This window comes from Zootoca vivipara, chromosome 12, assembly GCF_963506605.1.
Source record: "Zootoca vivipara chromosome 12, rZooViv1.1, whole genome shotgun sequence".
Lineage (NCBI taxonomy): Eukaryota > Metazoa > Chordata > Lepidosauria > Squamata > Lacertidae > Zootoca > Zootoca vivipara.
Window position 1 is genome coordinate 53,426,709 of NC_083287.1, and position 23,217 is coordinate 53,449,925.

The following is a 23,217-nucleotide window of genomic DNA, read 5'->3' on the forward strand; positions in this document are numbered from 1 at the left end:
GCAGGGACCACCAGGGTCATCTAGTCCAACCCCCTGCAATCCCAGAATCCTTTTTGCCCAACGGTAGGGCTCGATCCCACAACCCTGAGATTAAGAGCCTCATGCTCTGCCGACTGAGCTATCCCACCTGCTTCCTAATGGGAGTTTTCCAAGGCTTCTATATGCGCTGCCTCCCCTGTTTCTGCATAAGAGTAACCTAAATTATATGGATAAAAAATGACAATAAATCATGTGTAGCAGGTACTGCATAAATCATACCCCCAAAAAAGAACCTTTGTATAGGTATTCTCCCTCCCCTCACCCTTCTGCCAGGGGGCAGGGTGGATGGGCAGAAAAAGAGCTGCAGCCATGGTAGTTCATCTGCTTTGAATGCAGAAGTACCCGGGTTAAATCCCAGACATTTCCAGGCAGGGTTGGGATCTGACCCACTCTGAAATCCTGGAGAGTTGCTGCCAGGCAGTGTAGACAATACTGAGCTAGAGGGACAAGGCAGTTTCCTGCAATCTTAGTAAGGAGAAGGGCCATAGCTCAGTGGTAGAGCATCAACTCTGGGTACAGAAGGGTTCCCAGGTTCAATCCTTGCCTGAAACCCGAGAGAGCTGCTGCCAGTCACTGCAAGCCTCACTGAGCTAGACGGACCATCAGTCTGACTTGGTACAGTGGTACCTCGGGTTACAAACACCTCGGTTACAAACACTTCAGGTTACAGACTCCGCTAACCCGGAAGTAGTACTTCGGGTTAAGAACTTTCCCTCAGGATGAGAACAGAAATCGAGCGCTGGCGGCATGGCAGCAGTGGGAGGCCCCATTCGCTAACATGGCACCTCTGGTTATGAACGGTTTCAGGTTAAGAACGGACCTTCGAAACGAATTAAGTTCGTAACCAGAGGTACCACTGTATAAGGCATTTTTCTACGATTCTAAAAATAGAGGCACTGAGTCAGAGAGGGATGTCTCACCGAAGTATGAAATCTCCCTGTGACACACAGGATCTCTGTACACCCTTTTTTCCTTACTAGAGGAAACCCAGGGCAAAGCCTGGACTTCCCTCTTGATAAAGACCGGGCAGAGTCATCAGAGGCTGGGTAAAATAGCTTCACAGGCTGGAACCGAGTGCCGTTGGCGAACTCTATTCTAAGACCCGCTGGCAGGCAGAGGCGTCTTTCCCATGGGACTTAGTGGCTCGTTGCGCCAGGGCGCCGGCCTCTCAGGGGCGCCCCAGCGAGTGGGGGAGCTGCACGGCTTTGCTGGCGGCCCTGCATGCCACCAGATAGTTGGCGGGGCACAACGAGCCACTAAGCCCTATGGCTCCTCCTCTGCTGCCTCCTCCTCTTCCTCGGCCGCAGGAAACCCCTCAGCCGCCGCCCGCTGTTGTCTGAGAGAGTGGTGGGAGCGGTGGTGGCGGGAGCGGCTCCCAAGGGGCCTCCTCCACGTCATCGGTGCCCACCGCCCCACCACTCCACGGGGCACAGGCAGCAGCGTGGCAACCGCCTCATGCTCCTCGGGCCACTGGGCAGCAGCAAGAGCACTGGCAGTGGGCTGTAGTCAGGCAGCAAAGGAGGAGGCGGCGCCCCGGAGGTTCCAGCAGTCTGGCCAGCTGCGCTGCAGCCACCACATCGGCAGTGTCTTCTGTGAGCAGCAGCTCCCGGGGCTATGAGGTGGTCTGCAAGTTGGGCCCCGAGTTCTAAATTCTGGAAAGAGAGGGGGAAATCCCCCCTGGCACTTTCTATATCCTCTTCGGTCTTTATTCTGCCAGCAGGAGAAACACCAGTTAAGCTTCCCGCAAGACATCCAATGTGAATGGATAGCGTGCGTTACGGCTCTGCCTCTGGCTGTTAACAAAGGACTCAGCTACACAGCTGCAAATGAAACATTTTAAATGTGTTGTAAAGTGCAATATACAAATGTGACACTAGAATGGAGACCAGGCACCCCCAAACTGCGGCCCTCCAGATGTTTTGGCCTACAACTCCCATGATCCCTAGCTAACAGGACCAGTTGTCAGGGATGATGGGAATTGTAGTCCAAAACATCTGGAGGGCCGAAGTTTGGGGATGCCCGGTGGGGACAGTGAGCGATGCAAAATTCAATGTATTTTTCAAAAAAGCATTTTAGCAGCGTTTTTTATATGCGTGTGTAGATTCCACCAAACAATGTTTGGTCAGAGGGACTGGCCTGGTACGAACCAGTTATCACTCAGGGTGGAAAATGGGACTAATAATAGCTCAGCTTCTCTAAGTGTGACCGCCATAAAGACTTCCTTGTATAACGAATAATTATGCATTGTAAAAACCATGAGTCATGATCATTGACTGACTTCCTTCTATCTCTCCCCTCGATTTTTTATTACAGCATGACTTCATTGGCCTCGGTGCAGGGATGGAGGAAGGGGGGTGCGGCGGGTGCGGGCCGCCCTGGGTGTCACCACTATGGGGGGTGACAAAATGCCGGGAGGCACTCACTGCGGGGCCTGCAGCGCGCCCGAGCCATACAAGACGCAGTGGCATGGGCACACACAGGCTCCGCACTGCCCAAACGGTCTGCCCACTGCCTTCCCCCCCTAGCTGTAGGGTGGCTGAGTGGGAGGAGGCAGGCAGGCTCCGGATAACCCCGTGGTGCGCCCTGCCCCTATGGGCGGCTCACCCCACCTCTATGGGTGGCTTGCCCCGCCCCTGGGTGGCGCCCGAGCAGCTTCCTCCGCTAGTGCTACCATGGGCTAGTGCTACCATGTTGTTTTCAAAGACACTCTTGTTTTCATAAGCTGTGTTGATTCACAGGGTACATATGTGAGGCCTAGGAACACAGGATCAATCTTTTTATGCATTTATTCGTTACTAAAATGTGGATCCAGATATTTTATGCTCGGTGGATGGGAAAGTTTGTGCAGGGACCATTGTGATAAAAACGTAATAGGGTTGCCATACGTTCGGGTGGAAGTATGGGTGGAAGTAAGGCTATGTACAGCAGGGACGCAGGTGGCGCTGTGGGTTAAAGCACAGAGCCTAGGGCTTGCTGATCAGAAGGTCGGCGGTTCGAATCCCTGCGACGGAGTGAGCTCCCGTTGCTCGGTCCCAGCTCCTGCCAACCTAGCAGTTCGAAAGCACATCAAAGTGCAAGTAGATCAATAGGTTCCGCTACAGCAGGAAGGTAAACGGCGTTTCCGTGTGCTGCTCTGGTTCGCCAGAAGCTGCTTTATCATGCTGGCCACATGACCTGGAAGCTGTACTACACCGGCTCCCTCAGCCAGTAAAGCAAGATGAGCACCGCAACCCCAGAGTCGGTCACGACTGGACCTAATGGTCAGGGGTCCCTTTACCTTTACCTTTTTAAGGCTATGTACATATTAGCAACTTACAACACAGTGTAGTTTCCCCCCTTCCCATTTTAAGTCACATTTGCATGTTGCTGTACAAGCAGTAGATAAGGAGCATTAAAACAACTAAGGATCCTGCCGTAGCTCATTCAAGACTAACAAATTATGGGATACACTTCCGTAGGCCCAAGAACACAAATATACCGCTCTCTATCTTTTAGGCTTTTAAATACAGTACAGACTTTAAGAGAGATACAGGACTCGTTGGGGTTGGAGCCTGGGTTGTAACAAGACCACAAACCCTATTCGCTAAGCAGCCCCGTTAAACTGAGGGTGCTACCAGAGTGTTGCTATTCCAACACATGCCGGCAGATTCAGTAGTGCAGTTGAAGCGTATTTTATTGGGGGGGGGGTGTCTTGTGCAACAAACCCGCTCCCCTCCCCCAAAATAAGATCTTTTGCAATAAGAAGATGGTGGAGGTGTGGGATAACACTTGCTTTGATGCAATGCCACCCAAGTTCCCTGCGGACATATCAGGATGAATGCTCAACAAATCAGTCTGGGAAGCTTACTGAAGAGTACATAGGAATGCCCTGCAACTTTGGGAGTGGGGTGTGGGTGGACGGAAGCTCGATACGTTTAGGAAACTGCCTTAAGAACCGTGCATCGTGGCCTGAGCACTCAAAGGCAACAGACCTTTTCTTTGACTGAACGCCATAGTTGAGATCTCCTGTCTTCCTCACCATTACATGAGCTTCAAAGGCCGGCACATAATGCAAGGAATGTGTTCTACAGATAAGAGAGGAGGGCAGGCAGCTCAGGAAATGTCCACATCCTCCAACATTTCTCCGATGAAAACAGGGACGTCCTAAGGAAAAGCGGGACATTCTGGGATCAAATGATAAACCGGGACGGCTTCTGTAAATCTGGAAAATAGGGACACTTGGTGGGTCTGGAAAACTCATGTACGGTGAGGATTAAGGGAAAGTGGGTTTTGAGTTGGTGGAAAAGAAAGCAGAAGAACTAAAATGTGGTGGTTTGGTAGCATCATTTCGTTTTTATATCACATTCCCACCCACCCCATTTGGTCATCCCCTCCACACTTCCTCGGATTCTCTTCCAGCTCATGCCGTGAGACGAAAACAGGGAGAAATTGATAGGAATAAGCTACTCACAAAGGCATGGTAGGCTCCCTTGCCATCCAGATCTTCCCAGTTCAGTTTTTCCACAACCACCGTTTCTTCAAGAAGGCAGGGGGGAATATGCATCCCCATCAGAAAAAATGTCTCGTGAAACTAACGCCCCACCAGCTTGAGAAGGAGACTTTTCAGCGAACTTTTAAACACATCCTGCCGGACTCCGCCTTTCTGACAACGAAGCTTCCACCCCTACCCCCACCCCCTAAAAATCTCAACAACCCCAGGGGCTTCGGCTAAGAGCAAAAGCCACGTTTTCCTTCGCAGGAGGAAAAGGAGAAGCATCCGAACAAAAGTTTCATCGGAGTGGACGGGAAGGTATTCCAGTGTTTGCTCTCACTGGGTCCGTCCAATGCGTCCTGTGCTGGAAAAAAGCTGGCTGAGCAGGGATTTTATAAAAGGGGGAAAGGAAAGGGGGGGAAGACCCCACTCTGAAGCTCTCCTTAAAATACTTCTGGTTTAACGTTGCTGTGTTTTGCTTTCCCCTTATTGGGCGAAAGTTAAGAGCGCCAGTCTAGGGCATCAGTAACGGATTTGGAGGACGGAAAGCGTGACTAATGAGAAACATCTGGGAAACACATGGACAGGGAACTGGAGGAGAGTCTCTGGGAGGAAAGAGAGACTAGACTCCTCAAGGAAGGAGCAGGAAAACCATTTCTCGGCTTAAACACTCAGAAGCTATTGGCAACTTCCGGGGCAGGGGAGGAGGAGGCCCATATGAAAACACTGCGTGAAATAATAATAATAAATAATAATAATTTATTATTTATACCCCGCCCATCTGGCTGGGTTTCCCCAGCCACTCTGGGCGGCTTCCAACAGAAAAATGAAATAAAATAACCTATTAAACATTAAAAGCCTCCCTAAACAGGGCTGCCTTCAGATGTCTTCTAAAAATCTGGTAGCTGTTTTTCTCTTTGACATCTGATGGGAGGGCGTTCCACAGGGTGGGCGCCACCACCGAGAAGGCCCTCCGCCTGGTTCCCTGCAACTTGGCTTCTTGCAACGAGGGAACCGCCAGAAGGCCCTCGGTGCTGGACCTCAGTGTCCGGGCAGAACGATGGAGGTGGAGACGCTCCTTCAGGTATACTGGACCTTGAAGAAGGTGGCTTCAACCTGAAGCCCAGAAAGCCAGTTCATAAAGTAAGAATTTGTGATGCCTCAAATTATGCATGGGTTCCCCCCCCCCCAATATCCACATTTCTGCAACTGGAGGAAGGCTTTTTGAAATATACTAAGAGTCGAGTAAGTGATTTCATGCTCTTCATTTCAGCTCATAGGAACAGAGATTGATTCCCCCCCCCCAAAAAAAACCTCAGGCTTTATATACATTATTTACACCAGGCATCCCCAAACTGTGGCCCTCCAGATGTTTTGGCCCACAACTCCCATGATCCATAGCTAACAGGACCAGTAGTTGGGGAAGATGGGAATTGCAGTCCAAAACATCTGGAGGACCGAAGTTTGGGGATGCCTGATTTACACAGTGGGTCCCGTGTGATTGGCTGACTCTGCTTCCCTCCTGGAGCCTGATTGGTCTGCTCCTGCAGGCCAATCAGGTTGTTGCATTCTAGGATCCTACCTGTCTTTTGTTCTAGGATCCAAGCTCAGTAAATAACACTTTTTTGGGAGGAAGGGGCTTACCCACTTTGCTTACCCAGTCTGCAAATAAATTAAAAGTATCAATTGGCAATGTGCTGCATTCACACCAGTCTGTGCAATGAGCGGGAAAATAATTCAATACTTTGCCCTGTGTTCGGGGATAATGTTTGAGATTTCCAAAACCTTAAACCTAGAGAAAAGGGGTGTGTGTGTGTGTGTGTGTGTCAAACTCTTGGTTGGAGCCTTCTTCAACCCCAGATGTTAATTAGACTATTAACTCCCATCATCCTCTGGCCAGAACTGATAGGGGTTGGAGTCCAACATCTGGAAGTCACCATGTTATAGGGTCTCAGACAGAGGTCTTTGCCATAATTTGATTCCTGACCCGTTTGCTAGGGATGAAACCTGAGACCTATGTACACAAGCTCATATGCTCTACCAGTCCATTACAATCCCTCCCTCTTGAGATGCTAACAGCCCAGCACATACATGCGAAAAGGATCTAGGAGTCTTGGTAGACCACAAACTTGACATGAGTCAGCAGTGTGATGCAGCAGCTAAAAAAGCCAATGCAATTCTGGGCTGCATCAATAGGAGTATAGCATCCAGATCTAGGGAAGTAATAGTACCACTGTATTCCGCTCTGGTCAGACCTCACCTGGAGTACTGTGTCCAGTTCTGGGCACCACAGTTCAAGAAGGATACTGACAAGCTTGAACGTGTCCAGAAGAGGGCAACCAAAATGGTCAAAGGCCTGGAAACGATGCCTTATGAGGAACGATTTAGGGAGCTGGGTATGTTTAGCCTGGAGAAGAGAAGGTTAAGGGGTGATATGGTAGCCATGTTCAAATATATGAAAGGATGTCATATGGAGGAGGGAGAAAGATTGTTTTCTGCTGCTCCAGAGAAGCGGACACGGAGCAATGGATTCAAACTACAAGAAAGAAGATTCCACCTAAACATTAGGAAGAACTTCCTGACAGTAAGAGCTGTTTGGCAGTGGAATTTGCTACCGAGGAGTGTGGTGGAGTCTCCTTCTTTGGAGGTCTTTAAGCAGAGGCTTGACAGGCATATGTCAAGAATGCTTTGATGGTGTTTCCTGCTTGGCAGGGGGTTGGACTGGATGGCCCTTATGGTCTCTTCCAACTCTATGATTCTATGATTCTATCTACTCAGAAGTAAACCCAGCAGAGTTCAATGGGGTTTACTCCCTGATAAGTGCGCAAGGCAGCAGCAGCCCAAAAACAATTTGCAGGCATTTATTATTTGTATTTCTAAGGCACCTCATTAAATAAGTTATCTAGGCACTGCACAATAAAATGCAGCAATAAAACCAAGAGGCAATAAAAACCCGCAATGAACTTTTAAAACTCCAGCCAACATAAAAAACAAATGCAAAATAAAAAGCATATTTTTAAAAAGCACAGCAGTGAAAACCTACTGTCAAACACAAGAGCTAAAACCCAGCAAACAGAAGCTAGCTCCCCCACCCACCAAATATCTTAAAAGCTCTGGTAAAGCAGAAGAATTGGAACCAGGAAGCTGCCTTATACTGAGTCAGAACCATTGGTCCAGCTAGCTCAGTATTGTCTGCACTGGCTGGCAGCAGCTCTCCAGAGTTTCAGGAGGGGGATTTCCCAGCCCGGCCGGGCAATGCTGGGGATTGGGACCTTCTGCATGCAAAGCGGGTGCTCTCCCACTCAGCTTCCCTAAGAATCTTAGGCTTGTGCTAAAATGACCACCATGTGGGCACCAAGTGAGCTTTCCTGGGGAAATTCTATAGCCGGGGGGCCACCACTGAAAAGGCCCTTACGCTGTCATTTTCTGAACTTCAGATCAAAGGGCACACTGAGAATAGGCTTTTTGGACAATGCTAAGGTAAGAGTAGGGGCATATGGGAGAAGGAGATATGTACCAAGGGCAGATGAATTGCAAGCCAGACAAAAAATGTTAACAATAAAATGGGCGTACTATGGTTTAGAAAGGCAGGGAGGACCTGGAAGTTGCCCATTAGCTGTTAGCACCTGAATAGCAGACTGAGCAGGCAAACCAATCACCTAGTCGCAGCATCCCTACTATACTACCAGCTCCATCTGGTACACCGGCTGAGACTCTACCTGCCTGTGCACAGTCTTGCCATAATGGTGCAAGCTCTGGTTATCTCCCACTTGGACTACTGCAATGCACTCTCTGTGGGGCTGCCTTAGAAGGTGGCTCAGAATCTACAACTAATCCAGAATGCAGCAGCTAGACCAGGCATCCCCAAACTGCCACCCTCCAGATGTTTTGGCCTACAACTCCCATGTTCCTTAGTTAACAGGACCAGTGGTTGGGGAAGATGGGAATTGTAGTCCAAAACAACTGGAGGGCCGAAGTTTGGGGATGCCTGAGCTAGACTAATGACTGGGAGCAACCGCTGGGATCATATAACACTGGTCCTAAAAGATCTACATTGACTCCCAGTACGTTTCCAAGCACAATTCAAAGTGTTGGTGCTGACGTTTCAAGCCGTCAACGGCCTCGGCCCAGTATACCTGAAGGAGCGTCTCCACCTCCATCGTTCTGCCCAAACACTGAGGTCCAGCTCCGAGGGCCTTCTGGCAGTTCCCTTACTGTGAGATAAGAAGCTACAGGGAACCAGGCAGAGGGCCTTTTCGGTAGTAGCATCCACCCTGTGGAACGCCCTCCCACCAGATGTCAAGGAAACAAACAACTACCTGACTTTTAGAAGACATCTGAAGGCAGCCCTGTTTAGGAACCCAGTCAAGGTGGGTGGGGTACGAATAAATGATGATGATGATATGAATTGCATTTCTTCCTAAGTTATGGCAATTGTTTCTAAATCCTCTCTCTCTATACAGTCATACCTCGGTTTAAGTACGCTTTGGTTTGAGTACTTTCAGTTTAAGTGCTCCGCGGACCCGTCTGGAATGGATTAATCCACTTTCCATTACTTTCAATGGGAAAGTTCACTTCAGGTTAAGTATGCTTCAGATTAAGTACGGACTTCAGGAACCAATTGTGTACTTAAACTGAGGTACCACTCTGTGTGTGTGTGTGTGTGTGTGTGTGTGTGTGTGTGTGTGTGTGGTTCTGTGTGTGTGTGTATTGTTGTTTAGCTGCGAATGCCCCCTGCCTGACACCCAGAGGTTGTTGTTGTTTAGTTGTTTAGTCGTGTCCGACTCTTCATGACCCCCTGGACCATAGCATGCCAGGCACTCCTGTCTTCCACTGCCTCCCGCAGTTTGGTCAGACTCATGTTGGTAGCTTCGATAACACTGTCCAACCATCTCCCCCTCTGTCGTCCCCTTCTCCTAGTGCCCTCCATCTTTCCCAACATCAGGGTCTTTTCCAGGGAGTCTTCTCTTCTCATGAGGTGGCCAAAGTATTGGAGCCTCAGCTTCACGATCTGTCCTTCCAGTGAGCACTCAGGGCTGATTACCTTCAGAATGAATAGGTTTGATCTTCTTGCAGTCCATGGGACTCTCTAGAGTCTCCTCCAGCACCATAATTCAAAAGCATCAATTCTTCGGCGATCAGCCTTCTTTATGGTCCAGCTCTCACTTCCATACATCACTACAGTGGAACCTCGGTTTATGAACACCTCAGTTTACGAATTTTCGGTTTACGAACGCCACAGACCCATCTGGAACGGATTAATTCACTTTACATTACTTTCAATAGGAAAGTTCGCTTCAGTTTATGAACAGACTTCCGGAACCAATTACACCCATGCTTCGGGTTAAGTACGCTTCAGGTTAGGTACTCCGCCAACCCGTCTGGAACGGATTAATCCACTTTCCATTACTTTCAATGGGAAAGTTCGCTTCAGTTTATGAACGCTTCAGTTTAAGTACTCCGTGGACTGTCTGGAACAGATTAATCCACTTTCCATTACTTTCAATGGGAAAGTTCGCTTCAGTTTATGAACGCTTCAGTTTATGAACAGACTTCCGGAACCAATTGTGTTCATAAACCGAGGTACCACTGTACAGGGAAAACCATAGCTTTAACTATACAGACTTTTGTCGGCAAGGTGATGTCTCTGCTTTTTAAGATGCTGTCTAGGTTTGTCATTGCTTTTCTCCCAAGAAGCATCTCTTGTCCTTTCTTTTTTGTGGGGGCAAAAGCGGCCACTGTAAAATTGCATGCATATGTATCATGTATCTTAAGAAAGAACTGGGCTCTGGTGCTGGTCTGTTTATCAGCAGCAAGAGAGATCTGGACATTTTCTCCGAAACCTAGAATGAGGGACTAACTCCAGAGTCTACCAGAACCTCCAGGAAGTTTTGCCACCTTGGGATTTCAAGAGGAACGGAAGTTTCATCCCAGGGAACAATGCAAGCGAGAAACAGGATTGGTGCAAGTTTAGAAACAAGAAAAGAAATGCAGAGAAGGGAGGAAGCCTCAAGGACTGAGAATAACTTTTTTTTAAAAAAAAAGAAAAGAATAGAGACAAGAATGTTTATGTGGGGAAAGACAACGGCAGGATGTCATGCTAGACAGCTAGGAAGGGAGTAAAGGCAGATTTTATTGTTTCAACCAAGGGTTGTGGTGGTGTTAGATAGGAAGATAAGAAGCCTCTGGGGGAGACCATCTGCCCTGCAGTACTGATAAAGAGATGTACAGTTTGGGGTGGGTGAGAATTTAATTTGCAAACCTGCCTAATTTGCAATAGAGAACCAGAATACAGCTATCCAATGAGTTTTGCAAGGGAATTCTCCAGCCAAGTACAAAAATGCATATACTGGGGTAAAGTTTGCATTTAAAAAAATGCACGTATTTGTGAAAATAACATACAAAAACGCATGATTTGGGGGGGGGGTTCGCTTGCTTTGCAGAAATGTGAACATGAGACAAAATTTGCATTAAAAATGTGTAACATGGGAAATTCACACTGCAATGCCAATTAATTTTCTGATTTCCTGGAAAAGTAGCTCTGTATCTGCCAGCTGGAGACTTGCTCCAGCTGATGAATTGTAGTTTGCGGCTGCAGCCCTTTATCAAGGCCATCATTGTCGCTGCGGAGTCCCAAAATGGTTTTTAAACAAGATATTTTTCAGACATAAACATGTGCTTAGGAGATGGGCATCCTCCTCCTTAAATAACTTCCTGTGTTTCCTGAACTCACCTCTTCCTGGCGGCCGCTGTCTTGGAGGGGGGGGGGACATTTCCCTCTCAAACACAAAGCTGCTGTGGATTTGAGGCAGACACAGGAAGATGAAAAAGGAATGGAAATACCACTGATAGGGCATGCTGTGTTGCCCATAAGGTCTGAGGGACAGCACTGAGGGACAGTGCTGGAAAAGTTTGCTGACCCCTGGTCGAGACCCATTAGACATCATTCAAAACTTTACTTGCAGAACTTTCTTCACAACAGAGCAAAAACATCAAAGATACATCCAAATAATTCCATAAGACATCTTGTGCTGTCCGGCATAGGCTCAGCATCTTAGAAAATGTGAAATACTCTGAACAGACCTATAAGCAAAGGTCTTTCTCTCTTTAGAAGAAGAAGAGGAGTTTGGATTTGATATCCCGCTTTATCACTACCCGAAGGAGTCTCAAAGCGGCTAACAATCTCCTTTCCCTTCCTCCCCCAGAACAAACACTCTGTGAGGTGGGTGGGGCTGAGAGACTTCAGAGAAGTGTGACTAGCCCAAGGTCACCCAGCAGCTGCATGTGGCGGAGCGGAGACGCGAACCTGGTTCCCCAGATTACGAGTCTACTGCTCTTAACCACTACACCACACTGGCTCTCAGCCCCCATTTACAGCCCCCATTAGCCTGAAGCTATGCGCTCCCTGAGTGAGCTCCTTTAGACATCCTTACTTCCACAGAGCTTGGGAACAATGACTAAAGGCATCCTTTCAAAATGGGGATTTGCAACCAAATACCTTTGTGACCTGATCTAAGGTTAAACACTCACGTGTTAGCTAGCAGAATACGGCAGCAGTTAATTATCAACCTATCTAGGAGTTCAGAGACCATTTAGTATACTCCAGCGGGATTTCCAGTGTCAAACCTTTCAGCGATGCACAGAGGCATTTTCCATTCCGGTGTCAATCAAACGATTATACTTAACAATTACCAGCTGTCAAAAGAGCCTGCCTTTTGGATTTCTGCCTGAGACCCCACGCTGGGCTTGCATCCTTCTAATCAGAAGGCATACTGAGCAGTGATTCATACAGAGAAGCAGCAAATAAGTTCCATTAGAGTAAACCTGCTCTGGCATAAGCTTGAAGTCTATGTCCGGTTTTAATTCAGAATAAAAAGGGTTCCTCTGCTGTCAAAAGTTTTGGAAGCGCTTATCCAAATGTCTAGGTCAGGCATCCCCAAACTTCGGCCCTCCAGATGTTATGGACTACAATTCCCATCTTCCCTGACCACTGGTCCTGTTAGCTAGGGATCATGGGAGTTGTAGGCCAAAACATCTGGAGGGCCGCAGTTTGGGGATGCCTGGTCTAGGAATTCTTTGGAAAGCTTCTGCCAAGGCGCAGACAATGGAAACACATAAATCCCACCCACCCCACCAGCCCTGAACAAAGGTTTGTTACACTAACTGGATATGGACCACAAAAACAAAGCCTATCTGGTACAGTGTTTGTGTATGGAGCAACAAAAAATAGCAGGGAAGTCATAAACACTGGCCAAATATTTGGTCTGGCAGGCAGCTAACCATGTATTTCAGGGAGAAGCTCGGAAGCTCAGATAAACACTAATTAGATACGGAAGGTTAAGCTGTCAGCGAGAGTTTAACAAGAGAAACCTACACCCAGCGGGACAACAGCTCTGAGAATAGAAAACAGGGTCAGATTCTCTCTAGGATATCAGATCCACCCCTTCTTCAGTATCAGCAGTGTGCAAGTTCACCTCTCTCCAACACCAGCTGGATTCCTCATTTTGCACGACTGACGTCTGGCTACAAATCAATGCAAATTCATTGCACATAAAAAGCTAGGCAAAAGTTCCGACAAGTAGAAAAAATGACAGACTGAGCAGTTCCTGCCAGCATAGTAGCCTATTTTAAGGCTTAATATGTTGTGAGGTTTCTTTGAAGCTCCTTTGCTGATTAATCTCTCCTTCTTGCTTCAATTCCTTGCCTCCTCTGCCCTTTAATCTTATTTCCAGTTCATTTTTCTCAGCTTGTTGTCTACTAATAGACCCTTCCTTTAGACCAGGCACCCCCAAACTTCGGCCCTCCAGATGTTTTGGACTACAATTCCCATCTTCCCCAACCACTGGTCCTGTTAGCTTGGGATTGTGGGAGTTGTAGGCCAAAACATCTGGAGGGCCGCAGTTTGGGGGTGCCTGCTTTAGACACTTTGCACATCTCAGCCCCACATTCTAAACAATCTCCCATGTGAGATTTTCATCCCAGTCAAACTGACAACTTTCCCTTTCCTCGCAGAACTTGGACTTCAAACTGCTGGGTTCCTGGAGAAACTGAGCATTCCATCCCACAATGTCAGCTCAGCCAATCAGTGTCCAGGGCTTCGCTGCCACAAGCACAACACAGAACAGACTAAGCTTTTTGGGAGCAGCAATGTAGTAGAACCTTCCCTTGGAAACAATGCAAGGCAAAAGGAAATAATGTTTTGGGGATTAAAAAAGAACTACACATGCACAAATGAAGTTCACAAGGGGTTGGATAGTAAGGAGAAGTCAGAAGAAAAGCAAGCCTGGATATGAACGGGGCTCAATTTAACAATGCAAGGAAGGAATGCAAGTATGTATAATACAGAAGTGGTGACATCTTCTTAAGACCTATGCCATTGGTAGTCAAGCTGAAGATCAGGACCATGGCTAGGTACAAGATTTGGGACACAGGTTCATATCCACAAATTTGCCCGTTTTTGCCTATGCTAATTTATATGTGCAGATGCATATCTACATGCCACAAAAAACAAGGCAACAAATGTCCCATCTAAGTCATATATTTCCACACACCCCAATCAGGATTCGTCTAGCTCAACTGTTTATTCACCATTCATCCTGACTTGCTTTCACAAAGCTTACATGGAGGTTAGACTATGTTTGGTTTTAGTTGAGTATTCATTCCGATTCGTTTGTGGGAATGTTTTACAGCCTCTCTCATGGGTGTAGCCAGGATTTATGTTGGGGGGGGGGCACAGAACTGAGCTATCTGCAATGTGATTTGGTCAGTTAAGTGTATATATATATATATATATATATATATATATATATATATATATATATACACTTGATTTAGGGCGGACAGCACATGGCCTTTCTCTCTCCCTCCACCCCTCCATTCTACATCAAAGTTAAAATGCCATTCTGTGTCCAGAGGAGGGTGACAAAGATGGCAAGGGTCCTTCTGCCCAAGTCCAATGAGGGAAATGTTGAAGGACTTGGGTATATTTAGAGTGAAGAAGGGACACTAAGAGGTTCTCTGGTTGTTCCCTCTGAAGATGGCTTTCACAAAAAAGGTGGAGCAAATCAGTTCTCCCTTTGCTCCAAGACCCAAACTGATGGGTTCAAATGATAAGAAAGGGGGTGGACTTTGAGTAAATATTATTAGGCCAGTATTAGCCTATGCTGATGACAACGTAGTGTGTGCACGCTCAGAGGATGACCTCCAAACCATCCTAAATATATTCGCAGAAGCTTACAAAAAGCTTGGCCTGTCGCTCAACATCCAAAAAACCAAAGTGCTGCACCAATAAGTACAAAATAACCCCTCTGCAGCGCCACAAATCCAACTCAATGGTGTAACATTGAAAAATGTCGATCACTTCTCCTACCTAGGCAGTTATCTTTCCACAAGGGTCAACACTGATGCCGAAATCCAGCATCGCCTGAGCTCTACGAGTGCGGTTTTCTCCCGATTGAAGTGCAGAGTGTTTGAGGACAGGAACATTCACAGGGAAACCAAAATGCTTGTTTACAAAGCTATTGTACTACCAACCTTACTACCGGTATATGCTTGTGAAACATGGACCACTTATAAACGCCATCTCCAACTCCTTGAAAGATTCCATCAACGGTGTCTCCGAAAAATGTTACACATCACTTGGGAAGACAGGCGAACTAATATCAGTGTACTGGATGTAGCAAAGTTCACCAGTGTTGAAGCAATGATTCTTCAACATCAACTTCGTTGGACTGGTCATGTTGTGCGGATGCCTGATGATTGTCTTCCAAAGCAACTACTCTATTCCGAACTTAAAAATGGAAAGCGTAATGCTGGTGGTCAACAAAAGAGGTTTAAAGACTGTCTCAAGGCAAATCTTTAAAAATGTAGTATAAACACTGACAACTGGGAAACACTGGCCTGCGAGCGCTCCAGTTGGAGAACAGCCTTTAGCAAAGGTGTCATGGGCTTTGAAGAAACTCGATCTCAGGACGCAAGGGAGAAACGTGCTAAGAGGAAGGCACGCTTGGCAAATCCACACCGTGATCAACTCCTGCCCGGGAACCAATGTCCCCACTGTGGGAAGGACATGTGGATCCAGAATTGGCCTCCACAGTCACTTACGGACTCATTGTTAAAACCGTGTTTATGGAAGACAATCTTACTTTGCCACGAGTGATCGCCGAAGAAGAAGCAGAAGCAGAGAGACTGGACATGAGGTCCCTGCCAGCTCTTTGATCCTCCTCTCTCACATGGCTGCCGTACACCCCAACTCCACCCCTTGAGTTTCAGGGTCTTAAGTAAGACCCCCCCTCCTGCCAGCTCATATGACTCCATGTTTTGCACTCTGCTATCAAACTCAAGTACAAAGAAATCTTTTATGAAGCTGACCTTGGCTCTCTGTGATTTATTTGCGGCTAGGTTTTTTCCTTTCTCTGAGCAATCTGGGCTCCTTCCCAAGACAAGGACAAAATGCTCCAGCTTGTTTTTCCCCAAACATTTGCCCCAAGGAAAAAAAGCCCCTGCCACACTTGGAGCCGTTGCCCAGCAAAGCTGCTCACTGGCAGAGCTCACGCACAAGTTGTCACGGGAAAGACAGGCACTGCCCTTACACAACCGGCCTCTACTATTTTTGAGCTGCTTTTGAGCGGCAACTCCGGGGGGAGAAGAGCGAGGGCTGCGTCTCTCAAAGCTGGCCAGCGGAGTTGGAAAAGGAACGATCTTCTCCGTTCGTTCCACAGGCAGAGGCTTCTTAAGGCATTTGGTGGAACGAACATCGACTACATCAGATGGAGGACTTTCAGTTTCCTGGGGCAGAGAAGAGAGTTGGGTCTATCTGCTGTAATGCTTAACAGCATTTTCAGTTGCAGCCCTGGAAGGAAATAGTTAATTACAGCGATGGAAGAAATTATCAGCAGCATGTCTGGAATTGGGTGTAGGGCAGGCTTCCTCAACCTCAGCCCTCCAGATGTTTAGAGCAGGCATCCCCAAACTTCGGCCCTCCAGATGTTGTTCTGGACTACAATTCTCATCTTCCCCGACCACTGGTCCTGTTAGCTAGGGATCATGGGAGTTGTAGGCAAAAACATCTGGAGGGCCACAGTTTGGGGATGCCTGGTTTAGAGACTACAGTTCCCATCATCCCTGACCACTGGTCCTGCTAGCTAGGGATCATGGGAGTTGTAGGCCAAAAGCATCTGGAGGGCCGAGGTTGAGGAAGCCTGATGTAGGGGCACAGATTCTCACATGCTGAGAATCTCATCTTTTCTCGTTTTCCTCTCTGTTTTCTTTAAATAAATAAAAAAAATGCTGATATAAACACATAAAAAATACAGTAAAAGGAATAAGTGTAACCAATTGAAATGTTTGCAGAGATAGGGACAAAAATGAAGATATAAGAGGGAGGAAAACCTCAATCCTTGCTGGGGTCTCCAGGTGGGGTGGTAATAATAATAATAATAATAATAATAATAATAATAATAATAATAATAATAATAATTTATTTATACCCCGCCCATCTAGCCAGGTTTCCCCAGCCACTCTGGGCGGCTTCCAGAAGGATATTAAAATACAATAATCTATTAAACATTAAAAGCTTCCCTAAACAGGGCTGCCTAAGCAGGGTTGGGAAAGGCTCACAGCCACAAACCCTGGAGAGGGAGCTGCTGCCAGTCAGTGTAGACAACACTGAGCTAGACCAGTGGTCTGACTTAGGCTGCATATGCATTACTGGCTTAAGATGCAGCTGGTTGTTATTCTTCCCAATTTGGTTTGAATCTGGTTTGGGGGACAGTGCCTCAAAATGCAGTTATTTCCTAAGAAACGATGGGATAACTACAGGAGGGGGCATGCTTCTCAAACCAGCAGTGGAAGCATGCAAAAAGCCTCCAACGTTTCTCCAATGAAAATAGAGGCGTCCCCTCCTACATTTCTCCGGGGACACCCTACCATACCCTCCCAACATTTCTCTGGTGAAAATCGGGGTGTCCTAAGGAAATCAGCATTCCAGCACTGTCCCTGGAAAACAAGGACACTTGGAGGGTCTAGAGCATGTACGAAGTGCAAGTATTAAACAATATGTAAAGCACATTCCTTTCCAGCACATCAGCACATTTCAAAGCACAGTGAGAGAGGAAAACAGGACACGAAGGAAGATGCTGAGTGCATTGATGGCGGCTGCCTTGGCACGCTCTTTAAAAGCTCCCCTCTCCTTTCTGTCTCTTCTCTCTCCAAAAACAGCAGAGCTGGGATAAAAATGTTGGTGGCCTTCTGGTAAGAGGCGATGTCAATTAATTAGCTGCTTTGCTTTTTAGCTTCCCTTTCCTGAGATTATAGGGCTCATTGAGGAGATGTTGGTGCCATTGGGGAGCTGTTGGAACAAGGGCGGACTCTAGCTTTCCCTCTGAAGGCTCCTGAAACCTTCATAACAGGAAGCAATCATGTTTCCCCTATTTTCATTTGACCATATCCCCCTCTTTTCCCTTTCCTTTTTCAAATGAAGTAGAGCCAGAGACCATATAAATGGAATCCCTTTTTAAATGGAAGGAAACGGGATCCCCCTCCCCACATTGTAGTCCTTGCCAAAGTCCACCCAGAGCTGCTCCATCTCCCATATTCACATGCAAAAAGGGCTCCGCTTGGAGTTCAAAGGCGAGAAAGGCTTTATAATAGCGAGAAAAGGAGGGGAAAGGAAAGACAATGGGACTGGGGAAAAGGGAGGGGGGCTGGCCCTGTTCAGAGCTGCCTGCAATGAGAGGGGGGGTGTCTTTTTTCGGCACCTGTGCAAATGGGGGGGGTGGCGGCCAAGGGTCATGGCTGCTGGACTAGGGCTCTGGGCAGCCAGCGAGAAAAGGAAGCAGAGGCGTAAAGAGAACAAAGCAATGGAAAGATCTGTGCGGCAAGAGCGCCGGCGGGAAAGGGAAGCCAGCCCCTTTCGGAAGGTAGCTTTTGCAACAACAACAAAAAAGGAAGGATGCCCTCTCTGGTCCCTGGCCTTTGCAAGCCTGCCCACTTTGCTTGGTGGGAAAGGAGCTTGGCCAGGTGTCCTCCGTGCATTCCTGAGCCCACATTTGTTCACATTGAAATTTCTTTTCTTTTTTGCCCATAGGAACACATTAATTAAATTTCAATGCATTCCTATGGGAAACTGCGATTCGCAAGACGAATTTTTCGCAAAACGAATTTGTCTTGCGAGTCACCATCAGATCGCAAGATGCATTTGTCTTGGGAAAAAGTCGTCTTGCAGGGCATTCGTCTTGCGAGGTACCACTGTACTAGCATTGCGGTTTACTGAGAGAATGGTGGGGAGGGCAAGTCTGGTGAGGAGGTCAGTGTTTGCCCTAGATGGGTTCTGCTGGTGCAGTTGCACTGTGTCAACCTCCTTGCTACCTTGCCCCTCCTGCCGGCGTAGCGGCTCCACCCAGTGGAAGTCCAGTGGAAGTCCAGTGTGGAACAGTACATGTTCTGCATGCAAGAAGCCCTGTTCAACGCCTGCAAATTGCACAAGCCCTGACTACCAGCTGATTGTCAGGGCTTGCCTAGCTCCATGCAAGCACTTTGTAAGCCCCGATGATCAGCTGGGCAAATAAAGGGTCACCTGGAGTCAGCAGAGCGTATCTTTTCTGGCTCATGAGCTGCATTTATTTACCCTTGGTCAAACCTTCAGAGGCCACATGGCAGGGAAGGGTGACGTTAACACACCTTTAGACACAGGAGAGTCATTGTGGCAAAGTGGTTAGAGTGCTGGACTAGGACCTGGGAGATCAGGGTTCAAATCCCCACTCACCGAGCGACCTTGGGGAGCAGTCAGTAATTTTAATCTTCGCCTACCTCACCGGGTTGTTATGAGGAAGAAATGGAGCTGGAGGAGAAAAGCTCCTTAGGGCAGGCATAGGCAACCTTGGCTCTCCAGATGTTTTGGAACTTCAACTCCCATGATCCCTAACTAACAGGACCAGTTGTCAGGGATCATGGGAGTTGTAGTTCCAAAACATCTGGAGAGCCAAGGTTGTCTATGCCTGGCTTAGGAGAAAAGGTAGGATATGAATGTAGTAATTAAACACACACACACACACACACACACACACACACACACACAACCCTCTGCTCACCTGATCTTTGCAGAGCACTTGAGGAGGGAGGATTACTGCCAAATGGATCGATCTGATTACCGGAGAGCAGGGCCGGTGCTAGGGTTTTTTGCACCCTAGGCGAGATCACCTTCTGGCGCGCGCCCCCGGGCGTCTGCCTCCTCCCTGCGGGCCTGGCCCAGCCTTCACCCCCTTCCCTTCCCAGCGCCCCTCCCGCTTACCTGCGACGTTGATGGTTGGGTTGCTCACCCTCGGGCTTCAGCCCCAGGAGCAACAGCAGCTACTCCCGCCTGCCCGAGAAGTAGAGCGCGGTGGTGGCGCCTGGAGCCGAAGACCCGGCTCCAGCGTGCATGCGCCGCGGGAAGGGGCTGCTCTCGCCACACCTGTCCTCCAAACGCTGCTGCCCTCAGCGCTCTGGGCACGCCTGGGCTGCACCGGCGCCTGCCCTGGACGTGGGTAGGTGGCGTCGGGGTGCAGCGGCCATGCGGCAGAGTGAGTCCTGCGAAGCCATCAGCGCTCCCCGTCATGCCAGTGTCCCCTCCATTTTGGCGCCCTAGGCAACTGCCTAGTTTGCCTTAATGGACGCGCCGGCCCTGCTGGAGAGGTGGCAATTTGCACCCCCATTTTGGCACTGAGCTCTGCCCACCCAAGCGCTGTATCGTCTATCATTTTGTAAATGTTTTTGCCACCACCAAAATCAGCAGCGTCTTAACGGGTCAGAATTATTTGCTTGGTGGAGAGTGGGATTGGGCCCACAAACCGGGGGGGGGGAGCGGCCCCCTGATTTAAGGCTTTAAAAGCTGGCCAGCACCCAGCGGAATTGCCAAAGAGCAGCTTAGTGTAATTTGAGCCAGCTTGCTGGCCACAGACAAAACCTCACAATCACCTTCTGGATCAACTCAATTTGAGGGACTGCCTTCAAGGGCAGCCCCACCCAAAACACACCCAGATGGCCATATCTGCCTATATAGCCCAAATAATTGCTTACGTCTTGCAAAATGTGTGAATAATTAGCAATAAACGGTAGCACCGTGTTAACTTCGAGTTATACCATATTGCCTGAATAATATATAATTATATATAACCACCCCCCTCCATGTTTGCAATAGGCACTTGTTTCTAAGATGGAAAACTGTTGTGTCTGCAGTAAGTTCAAAAATAAATCCACTCTCCACAGTTTAAAAGCCCCAAAATTAACGATAAGACTATTTTTAAAAAATAGTCTAATCACCTCCTGGCAAATAGAAGGGGAAGAAATGGAGGCAGTGAGAGATTTTACTTTCTTGAGCTACTTGATCACTGCAGGTAGGTAGCCGTGTTGGTCTGAGTCGAAGCAAAATAAAAAAATTCCTTCAGTAGCACCTTAAAGACCAACTAAGTTTATATTTTGGTATGAGCTTTCGTGTGCATGCACACTTCTTCAGATACACCTGAAGAAGTGTATCTGAAGAAGTGTGCATGCACACGAAAGCTCATACCAAATTATAAACTTAGTTGGTCTTTAAGGTGCTACTGAAGGAATTTTTTTATTTTGATCACTGCAGATGGTGACAGCAGTCACGAAATTAAAAGATGCCTGCTTCTTGGGAGAAAAGCAATGGCAAACCTAGACAGCATCTTAAAAAGCAGAGACATCACCTTGCCTACAAAGGTCCGTATAGTTAAAGCTATGGTTTTCCCAGTAGTGATGTATGGAAGTGAGAGCTGGACCATAAGGAAGGCTGATCGCCGAAGAATTGATGCTTTTGAATTATGGTGCTGGAGGAGACTCTTGAGAGTCCCATGGACTGCTAGAAGATCAAACCTATCCATTCTGAAGGAAATCAGCCCTGAGTGCTCACTGGAAGGACAGATCCTGAAGCTAAGGCTCCAATACTTTGGCCACCTCATGAGAAGAGAAGAATCCTTGGAAAAGACCCTGATGTTGGGAAAGATTGAGGGCACTAGGAGAAGGGGATGACAGAGGACAAGATGGTTGGACAGTGTTCTCGAAGCTACGAACATGAGTTTGACCAAACTGCGGGAGGCAGTGCAGGACAGGAGTGCCTGGCGTGCTCTGGTCCATGGGGTCACGAAGAGTCGGACACGACTAAACGACTAAACAACAACAACATTTTTTAAAATACTGCAAGCCTTTTGTTAATCTTCATTCCCAGCATAAGCAAGCTAATAATAATAATAATAATAATAATAATAATAATAATAATAATAATAATAATAATAGAACCATAGATTTGTAGAATTGGAAGGAATCCCACATGTCATCTCATCTGACCCCCTGTAATTCAAGAATCACTGCTGAAGAATCTTTGACAGACAGCCATCCAACCTCTGCCCTGCGATCCTCAGAAGAAGGGTGGTAGAAAAATTCAATAACTAATCACTAATAATGACAGCCTGTTTTGCTGTTGAGCAGCTCTCACTGTCTGTAAGACTGTGCATCAAACCTCATCATGTGTGTGTTTGTATGCGCACATGCATTATATATGCATAATCAGGTGCGCGCACACCCAGAATTTCCTCTTCAGAATTGTAGCTTGTGGGAAACAAAGTTCATAAAAACTCCCTCAAATCTCAAACGTCAAGGAAAATCAATAAATCATATAATAAGGAGCAGGAAGGTTTCAGCAGGCAGAAGAGAACTTCTTCAGAACCATTTTCTTTCCCACTCAAGCTTAGGGATTATTAGAAGTATTATTATTATTATTATTATTATTATTATTATTATTATTATTATTCCATAATCAGCATTCCCTAAGCTTGCATTGAGAAGAAAAGAGCTTTCGGAAATGCGTTTGCTGCTTGCTGAAGGCTTCCTGGAGGAGTCTCTCCTTCACTGATGCGCTAAACCCCCGAAAGGAGCCACCTTGCAAACCCCGGTACCTTTTCCAGAGAGCCGGTGGGACTGGCAGCTCCGAGCAGAGCAGGAGAGAAGCCTCTTCTTCCGAAGCTCAGGTCCCGCTCGCTCACAGCTGGATGGCAACAAGGCTGATGTGCCAGCGGCAGCAGGATGCCGGAGAAAGTGAGCTGGAGTGGCTTCCTGGAAGTGTTTACATAGGTGTCTCCAATCTCCACCCCCCCATCCCAAATGACACCCAGGAGGGCTGGCTCTGTTCGTGCAGGCAAGCAGGAGGGAGGCCCTTGTCCATCACCGCTTCCAGGTGCAGACGATTGACGGTTTCCGCGCAGGCGAATAGGTCCCAGGTTCATTCCCTGGTGCCTCCAGGTAGGGCTGGGGGTGTTGCTGCCTCAAACCCTGGAGAGCTGGAATTTTCAGATTGGGAAAGATTATATATATATATATATATATATATATATATATATATATATATACTAGTGTCATTCAGCCTGTTAAGTAAACAGGCGCTAGAAAAGTGTGGGCACTCTGCACACACCCAGAGGCGTTGCTGCCCGACAATGAGTTCCGGAGCGAGCACCACTCCCACCGCTGGGAAAAGGGGGTAGGGAGGTGAGACAAAGGGAAGGGGGCTGAGGGAAGCCGTGAGCCCCGCTCGTCATCGAGGCATTTCCCCAGCCGGCCTCCAAAGGGGGCGGAATGAGGCCTGAGGAAGGTTTCCGAGCTGTCCGGGGGCCGAGGGAGGCAAGCAGCTTGTTTTCCCCTCCTGCCCTCAGACCACC

The 23,217-nt window shown here is 47.8% G+C and overlaps 1 protein-coding gene across 4 annotated transcripts in view; it reads right to left on the reverse strand.

Annotated features, from left to right (window-relative positions):
- The window catches only part of GJC2 (gap junction protein gamma 2), a 78,417-nt gene that overhangs the window by 7,373 nt on the left and 47,827 nt on the right, over nt 1–23,217 (reverse strand). Inside the window, exon 1 of one of the 4 annotated variants that reach the window (XM_035129267.2) lies at nt 22,462–22,865. The exons of 2 other annotated variants lie outside the window; for them this stretch is intronic. The gene's annotated coding sequence lies outside the window, so the exon portion shown is untranslated. Of the gene's footprint in view, nt 1–4,489; nt 5,459–22,461; nt 22,866–23,217 lie in introns of those variants that run through there. One more of the 4 variants, XM_035129266.2, reaches the window with a different exon arrangement.